Here is a 9,658-nt window from a genome sequence, read left to right as displayed (position 1 = left end):
AATTTGGACTGGTAAGAGAAAAAAATTAGATAAATTAAATTGAGCAGTGTATTTGAACTAATAATGATTCATGAATTGGGCAGTCCTCAGAACCAGGAGAGGTTCAGAGAGCTACTCTTAGCAATGTGAGCAGGCAGTATTTATAAACAGAAAAAGGAGGTGACACACAGAAAATGCTTGGTTGATTGCAGCTGGGCGTTTGCCTTTGAAGACATGATCTGATCAGTTGGTAGCCTGTGATTGGCTGAAGCTCAGCTTCTCTGATTGGCTGAGACTCAGCTGTTTGTTACAGGAATATACTCTTAGTTAAGTTGCAATTTGTTTACATACAAAGTTAAGTGGCAGTTTGCTGTGTAGGAACTCAAAGTAGGAAGGCAGTCTCAGGCCAAATTCAGTTCAATTTAACAGGACTCAGAGGGGTTGCATGAGTAACTAGTAGAGCCAAGACTGTCTCCCAGTCTTGTGACTCCCAAGTCAAAGCTTCTCAAGTATGTCCACTGTCTCCTGCCTGCAGCTTCCTTGGCCAAAGGCTGGGAGATCTGGATCCTGTCTAAGGTCTGCAGGAGGGGAAATTGGCAGAAAGGGTGGCTCTGGTTTTGCAGAGCCTGTGAAAAAAAAACCATCCAACATTGGTGCCAGGGACCAAGAAGCCCAGCTAGACAGGGTCCTCCCTCATTATGGAAGCCCCAGCCTGCCCACCAGGATCATCCAGCATGCAGTGTACCACCCCACAGCTTTCTGACTCTCCTGGACTCTGACCTCTCCCCTTACTCAGCCTGGACTGCTTCTTTCATCTGTCTGGGGGCCTCACACAGCACTCACTTCTGCCACTTCCTCACTTTGTCCGCTTCTAAGAGCCAGATCTCGGCCGGCTGTGATACAGGACATGTCTCCTCAAGAAACTAATACAGCACCCAAGCGGTGAGAGGCAAAGCAGCATCCCCAAACCCAAGTGTGGAATCCACCCAACAGATAGTGGGCTCCAAGGGAGCTGGAACGTGGATCAGCAGCCCATAAGGGTGAAAGTCGAGGCCAGGCTTACAGACACAAAAGATGCCCACCATATGTGTTCAGTGGAAGAGAGAGTTGTGGAACAATGCAGTTAGTATAAACTACTTTGTAAACTCTTTTGGCTCATTGTAAAAGCAGGACGAGCAGGGAGAGAGAGGAACACATGAAGTGAAAATATATTTTCCTATCACCCAGGAATCCCCAGTTTCTATTTCTAGGAGGCAAACTCTATTTTTAATGTCTGCTTTATTCTTATTTTTCCAAAGAATGAAATAGCATGTAAATGTTTGAAATAGCATGTAAATGTTTATAAATAGTTACACACATATACATTATATTAAAATGTAATACCAAATGGAGCCATTCATTAACATGTTCATTCAGTCTTCCATTTTAAATGGATTGGATGCCAAAGATTCAATGATGAGCAAAACTAGAGCCAGTCCCTGCTCCCACAGAGTCCAGCGTGGATGCAGTCATCAAATGTCCACACAAAGGAAGGTGTAATTAGAAACGGAGATCCACATGTGAAAGTCTGGAGAGTGAAGCTTTCCACAGTGGCAGCCACAACCGTCATTGTTTAAGAGACAGTCGTCAGCAAGCTGGGCATCCCAGACCTGACCATAGATGCATTCTCTTCAGGCCTCTACTCTGCTTTTGATTGAGAACCAGAGCTGTGATTCACCGCCCTCCACCATCTGCTGGAGGGGCTCACATGACTCAGCCCCACCCCATCCCCCAGGAATGCTTCAGAGGAACAAGAGACAAAATTATTCCATGTGACTCAGGCTCGCCCAGCCCACACCCTCTGCCCCACTGTGTCTGAGAAGCAGAGGTGGCCACTGCCGTGCCCCTGAGGGACACATCTTTTCAGGTAAGGAATGTGCTTAGGGAGATTGCCTTAGCCTGTTTGTGCTGCTACAACAAAAATACCGCAGACTGAGTGACTTAAATGACACACATTTACTTCTTAGAGTTTTGGGGTCTGGGAAGTTCAAGATGGAGGCAGATTCAGTGTTGGCTGAGGACCCACTTCCCGGCTCAGAGGTGGCCATCTCCTCGCTGTACCACCCCACAGCTTGGCACCATCCTCACATGGCTGAAGGGGTGAGAGGTCTCACTGGTGTCTCCTTTATGAGAGGACTAATTCTATTCATGAAGGCTCCACCTCGCCCTTAGGGCGAATCACCTCCCAAGGTTCCACTGCTACATACCTTCACATTAGTGAATAGCATGTTAGGATTTCAACACACAGATTTGGGGAGGAAACAACTCCAGAGAGGGATCCTCAAAACACAAGTTGTGATGAATTTCTCAGCATGGCAGCTGAGCTTGCTAGCAGAGCAGTGAGGAACCACGGCTCCATTCTACCTCCTCCCTCAACAGGGCCCTTCTGACCACACCTGTCCCCATGACTGTCATCTCTGCAGAGAATCATAAATCTGAGTCTCCAGTCTCTGCCCAGAACCCCAAACTGCATACACCAGAGCAGGGCCCACCATCCCCTTCCAGTGCCCAGCACTGCCTGGCACATCTACCTCCTTGAATTACTCTACCTTCTGCCCTGAATCCTAATCTTGAAATGCTGGAGTTCACTTCAGCTTCTTCTCCCTCTTCTTCACTCTCCTCACCTAATCCATGATCTGCCCTCTCCTTGCTTCCCCTGCTTTGGCCTTCTGAGTATCTTGTTTTTGACAAGGACTCTTTCAAGAACCCCTCACTGACCTCACTGACGCCAAGCTACAGATTTCTCACTGTGCTCAAAATATTTTCCTAAACACAATCAGGCAGGAATTTCCGACTATCCACTGGGATCGCTGGCATCTCGTCAGGGTCTGCAGCAGAGACCACAAACTCCATGGAGGGCAGGCAGGTGACCAAAGGGATGCAGGCCAGGGTGAGTTGATAAAAGGGCCACAACAGGGAGTGGTGAGGACTGGGGCAGACTGGAGAATGCTTGTCCTGCTTAGGGGCGGCCACTGCCCAGCCACAGCTAAGTGTAGCTACAAGAGAATGGAGACCCCAAATTGCCAGACCTCGTAGACTTTCACAAGATGCAAGAACCCAACTTTGTCTATGAAATCTCTTAGTTTATAAAAGTTGGTAACTAATTCACATGTAAAATACTCTCAATAATTTCCTTATCCCTGCCATTTTGGACCCTTCCTGGTCTGGGTTCATATACACAACCATCCTCCCTGCTTATGGCCAAAACCATGCCATGCTCCGGGACACCAGGCTCTTTGCCATTCCCAGGACATGCCTTGCCTGGCACATCCCATCCCCTTCCTTGCAGTTGCTGTTCCCTGATCTGCACTGTGCTATACCCTCCATGGCTATCCAAATCCTACCCACCTATGAAGGGTCACTCACTGCTACCTCCTCCACGGAGCGATCCCGTAGTCCCGAGACCAGTGACTCCATCCCTCTCCACTTTGTGCTTCCCCTGCATGTTGTACCCCCTGCCCTAGTGCAAGACACAGTCTGACCTGTCTATCTTCAGCTGTGCATGTACCCATCACCCACACGATTGGAAACAAGAGAGCAGACTCTGTCTTAGTCAAAAACCTTGCACATGTTGTAGGTGAATTAGAGACATTTCAGGAATGCTGCTAATTAGAATTAAGGAAAGGGGACTGATGCCACAGCAGAGTGTGGACTTGGGAATTTGGGGTGTCCATGTCTTTGCACAAGTAGGGTCTTCTCGGCACCAACTTCCTGATCTGCACACCCAACATCCCTGAAGCCTCCAGCCCCTATCCCATCCCAGCTTGTGTGAGGTGGAGCCCAGCACTCTGAGGAAGTTCTGAGTCACTGTCTGAGCCTCAGCCTAATGCACTTTGCAGGCTTTGTCATTAGTAACCTGGCCCACCCCTTGCTTTGCAGTTCCCCCCAGTTTATGGCTAAAAACATCTGTATGAAAGTGGGCCTTGCCAAAGTGTTTGCAGCTACTCCCCATTCCTCCTCCTGCACCTGAAGTCCTGGTCCCCTTCCGGCTGTTTATGACTGTTTGCTGTGGAAACGGCTGGATTCATAGCCCAGGAGGGAGCAGGTGCAGAGGCACCAGGAGAGCAAATGAGTTCACTCGAGTCAACATGCCTGCTTCTCATTCTGACCCCGAGGAGCAGGGAATGCAGGCCAGACCAGTGAAGGGAGGACGTGGAACAGCATGAAATGCAGGCTGCTTTTCCCGGAGATGTGAGCTAGATGTGAAATGGCCTCCAGATGTGGGCTGAGAGGTCCCCTCAAGTTTGAAGCTGAGCTTTTAACAGTCTCCCTATGGGGAACAAGAAAAGCCCTCAAGCTGAGGAAGCTTTGTTTCATTGCACACAGTCCTGGTCTCATGGTTACGACTGCTGTGTGCAGCTGCTGGGCCTGGGTTCCTGAACGCTCACATGGGCCTTGGCCGTTTGATTATCTAGGAGGACACAGAGCCATCCCACCTGGTCAACTTGCTGCTGGAGTGGGAGCTTTCACCACTGTGTTTGGTTAACATTTAGATGAGAAGGGTTATTGTAAGGACCAAGGGAGAGGGTTTGCTGGGCACTGGGGAACACTGCACAAATGCAAGCAATCAACTCACTGATTGTTATTGGTGGTAGTGTTAACAGGCCAAGGAGTTGTCTGGAAGAGACAGACACAACTTACTAAGGGACCAGCACCCACTAGCGAATGCTTTTGTTCCAAGTCCTTGCTCAGATCTTTCATTCAACAAGCTCTTTTAAGCTCCTACTATGTGTAGAGCATGGTACTAAGCTCTGCAGGAGATAAAGGTGCAAGTTAGGTGTCCTGTTCATAAGACCCTCAAAACCCACTAGGAGAGATAAAGCAAGTGCCACGCTAACAAGAAAGGAGCTAGGAAGGGAGGGCACACTGGTTGGTCTAAGAAGAACACTGTGGGGACAGCAGAGCTGGGAGTCTCCTGTGCAGCTACCAGGGAGGGGTGTTGGTGAGCAGAGTGCAGAATGGGAGCAGTGGAGATGGGGGAAGCTGGAGGGGCAGCTTGAGTCCATGAGAAAGGTACAGGAAAGCTGCCTCTTCAAACACACCTGGCCACTGGCTTTGTGTCTTTAGCAGTTGGTGGGCCCCCCTCCCCTTCTGCGGGATTCCCTGAATAGTCTGAGATAGCAGTTGGCAGCCAATGAAAGAGTTGACTGATGAAATGGACATCTCCTACTTTGGGGCCAAGAGTCTGTTTCCTTGCTGGCATGGAGTCACAGCCCAGTCATGGACAGATGAAAAGCTCATCCCCTCAGCACCATCTGCTTTGGGAGTCCAACTCTACCAGGTCCCTGGGGCTGGAATCTTGACCATAGGGTTGAGGCCAGATCCAGCTCTTTCTGCTCCAAGAGTAGGTTTTTTTCTCCAAGCAAATAACCATTCACTCTCTATAGCTAGAGCCTCTGTAATCTCATGAACAGTCTTACTGTTTCGATTCTTTTTTTTTTTTTTTTTTTTTTGAGAGAGACTCTCACTCTGTCACCAGGCTGGAGTGCAGTGGGACAATCTCGGCTCACTTCAGTCTCTGCTTCCTGGGTTCAAGCAATTCTCCTGCCTCAGCCTCCCAAGTAGTTGGGATTGCAAGTGAGCACCGCCACACCCAGCTAATTTTTGTATTTTTAGTAGAGACAGAGACCATGCTGGCCAAAATGGTCTCGATCTCCTAACCTCGTGATCCACCCGCGTTGGCCTCCCAAACTGCTGGGATTACAGGCATGAGTCACTGCACCTGGCCTCAGTCTTACTGTTTCTTTCTGGGAGCTGAGTAATTCTAATATCCTTCTACTTAAGGTCAGAGCCTTTGCTGTATAACAAGAGTTTGCCCAGTCTCTCCTTGATAGTTAAGAATTATTATCTTGATTAGCTGAGGCACAAATCTTCAACTACCATCCCCTCTCCCTGACTTGTGGTGAGTTCCTTATGATCTCTGGAATACCCCTTGCCCAGGAGATGAAGGGCTGACTTTTGCTGGAGGTGGAGATGGTATTCTCAATCCTTACATTAGAGAGTAATGATTACTTCAAAGATTCCTTATTTAAAGTTCCCATAAGACCTAGCAGGTTTATGCAAATTTAGCTCTCCTTCCAATTCCCTACCCCTCACCTTATGCCAGAGTTTTGGGGGGCAGTTCAGTAGATCAGGCGCTACTCTGACCCAAAGCCACACATTTAATGAGGAACAGCTTCATGGTTCAAGCAGCATCACATGCTTTTACTTGATCAGCTTCCCAGCACTGCTAATAAAAGCTTTACCCAAAGAGAAGCCTCATGTCCTGAACTAACTACACCCAGCACAACAGCTGTCAGGTCAGATGAGGCCTGTACTCTACACAGCCTTCTCATTTTAAGCTAAGAATGTTATCGGTCTTCATTAGCTGCTTTCTGATCAACTGCATACTTTCGTGCAAGCACTCAGTTAGAATGACTAACCCCATGGAACATTCACATCTGAGGGAGACCAAGTGCTTTTCAGTATGATCCTCATACCCTCTGAAAAGCAGGATGACATAGAATCTGCTCCCCATAGAGAGTTGGGTATGGCTGAGGTTCAGGGAGGGCCAGCATGCTACACATGGTCATTGCATGAGCCTGGGGAGTCACAGACATCGTCAGCCACCCCTCCCCACCTTCCTGCTATTTGCATATTCTTTGCCAGGTGCCACTTTTCAGTGTCTAGGAATGAAATTTAGTTCAATCAAGACCATACATTTCTGTGAGATGATACCAAGGGATGACTGTCAAATGACGTAGGGACCTCAAATAGAATGAACCATTCCTTTCTGAAAGAGCCAACATCTGCCTTCTCAGAGTTTGAGTCTCATTGACCATATGGCATAATGTCTTCCACTATTTTATTATTGATCATGGAAAGCAGCCTTTTATTTTCCCTCCCTCTTTCCTTTTCAGGTGTTACTGTGGAGTAAGTTCATGCCCACTTATCCAACCACAGCTTTCATGATTTTTTCTCACCTCAGCTATCTTACCCCTTTCCCCTATCTTTCCCATCACTAAAGGGCTAACTTCTCTAGTTTAGCAGGTGCTGATTAGAAGTTATCTGTGAGCATTTGCTCTCAGCATCCTGGGTGGCCTTTGGAAGTCTCCCTTCATCCTGCCTCCATGGTTCTGTCTATGGACGTCCAGGGTGGGAATAAACACTCTCCCAGTCAGGGGTGGCATGACAGTCCCAAGGGACAGGGTGCCTGGTACACAGTAGGAGCTCAATAAGAGTTGCTGTTGTGTGGCCTTGGATGAGTCACATGCCCTCCCTGAGTGCCAATTTTACCGTCAGCTCTCATTTTTGCTAATGATGATGATAAAGGAAAAAGAGGAGGAAGAAGAGAACACACTATGAAAGAAGATGTCATGTCTGATATAGTGGTTAGGGGAAAGAAAGAAGAGAGGGGGATGCAAGAGTCAACCTCGAAACATGAGAACATAACAGAGGAAGATCGGCAGGACCACAGGAGTCCCACAGGTACCCCTATGCCAAAGGGATCCTGGATTCCAAGTATTTGCTATGTAGGAAGGAAAATCCCCCAGCCTCATCTTTCCTTTAACCCAAAAATGGAGCCTCCTTCCACTCCTGAAAACATGAGAGGCCACATCTCATCATGTCTCAAGCATGTCTTCTCATGTCTCATCACCTGTCACCTTGCTAGAAGCAGAATTTGTGAGAATTTAGGGTGTGGGACCTGACCTAGGAGAGAAGCAAGAGAGTGCTGACCTCTGCCCCCTCCAGTGATCAGGGCCTCAAGGTTATGGTGATGGTGAGAGGCAGAGCCCAGACTGGACACCGAGGGTCCTGATTCCCCAGGCAGTTCTTTGTCCTATCTCCTGACACCCTCTACTTATGAAGGAACTGCACTCAGCCCTTCCATTTGGAGAGGGCTTCCAAGGCATGCCACATTGACCATTTTCAATACTTCACCTTGGGAAGTGGGTGCTGTCTCCCCCATTTTACAGATCAAGAAGCAGAAGCTCAGCAGGATTAACTGACTTGCTCAAGTCTTGAAGTTTACCTCTTAATACACAGCTGACCCACTTCATCATGGCAAACTCTGCACCATGCTGAGCTTAAAGTGGCTAAAATTGGGTCTTGAGTCCTGAGTCAAGGGAATGATGATTGATTCTTTCTTTGGTTCCTGGAAGCCTTCTAGCTCCAAGGAGACACTGGCTGCTATCTTCGAGTTCTGTGACTTGTCCCTTCCCAGGGCGCTGTGGAGGAACCTGGAGCCACTGGTACCCACGTGCTTGACCTGGGGCTGCAGGATGTGTCCTAGGCTGTGACTCTTGGGATTCCATACCAGCTCCGTCAGCACTTTGTGTGTCTGACTTCTGTCTTCCAGCCTCTCTCCAGTCTTGGCCTGGGGGAATCCATTTTCCTACATTTCCAGAGACTTCCACACTGAGTGTCCAGAGGGCTGGGCTTTCACAGAAGGGTTTTCTTCTATGGTATGGGGATACTATGCCTGTATAAGGTCTTGACCCTAAATCTTTGGATACCAAGATGCCAAAATTCCTTTATATTTGAGTCTTTATACAACCAAAGTTTCTTCTGGAGGTAATGCCATGTCATAATATATACCAAAAGCATGACTTGCACCCTTGCATTTCTCCAGCCACTGGGGTGGGACAACCAAGGGGACATTCATGGAGAGGTCTATGGAAAACTCATGTCTCCATCTAGCTACCGTCTTGTGGGTCCACAATCAATCTTCTGGTTGAGGGCCCGGAGCCCTTATTAGTCAGGAGCACCAGAAGTCAGGGTGATGAGCTAGATGTGAAGCAGGAAAGAGTGAGGACAAGCTGGGACCTGCCAGACACCTTTGCATCTGTTTCACACCATATGCAACCATGACAATCTTTAGAGAGTAATGGCCTCTGCTCCACTTCTGTCTTCTAAATCTCATACCAGTTGCCATTTGGCCAACTCTGTATGGCTCCTATAACCTGGAGCCATACAGGGACGAGAATTCTGGGAATATAGCCCTCAGCTTAACTAAATTAACATAAGCACCATCCAACATAGTGTTCTTTAGCAAATTACTTTCCTCTGAGTCTTTATTCCTCTTCAGTAAATAGGTGAAATAATACTAACAATAATCTAACTCAGACTGTTGATGAAATAAGAAATACATGCATAGTCTGGCATATTCTAAGTATTCAGTGCTGATTTGGCTATGTCTCCACCCAAATCTCATCTCGAATTGTAGTTTCCATAATCCCCATGTGTGGTGGGAGGGACCCAGTGGGGGATAATTTAATCACAGGGGCGGCTAACTCTGTGCTATTCTCGTGATGGTGAATGAGTTCTCCCAAGATCTGATGGTTTTATAAAGAGCTATCCCCCAGCTTCACTCTGCATTTCTCCTTGCTGTTGCCATGTGAAGGATGTGTTTGCTTCGCCTTTTGCCAGGATTATAAATTTCCTGAGGCCTCCCCAGCCATGCTAAACTGTGAGTCAATTAAACCTCTTTCCTTTATAAATTACCCAGTCATGGGTATGTCTTTATTAGCAGTTTGAGAACGAACTAATACAAATGCATACTATTTTACTTATTAGAGTAGAAACTCATGTGCTTGTTGAATGAATGAATTGGAACTCTTTGGAGAGGTATAAAGGGGACAGGAAGTAAGTCACCAGCCAG

Source organism: Aotus nancymaae, unplaced genomic scaffold (assembly GCF_030222135.1).
Source record: "Aotus nancymaae isolate 86718 unplaced genomic scaffold, 86718_ANA_hifiasm-v0.15.2.pri h1tg000057l, whole genome shotgun sequence".
Taxonomy (NCBI): Eukaryota; Metazoa; Chordata; class Mammalia; order Primates; family Aotidae; genus Aotus; species Aotus nancymaae.
Note: the sequence above shows the minus strand (reverse complement) of the source record.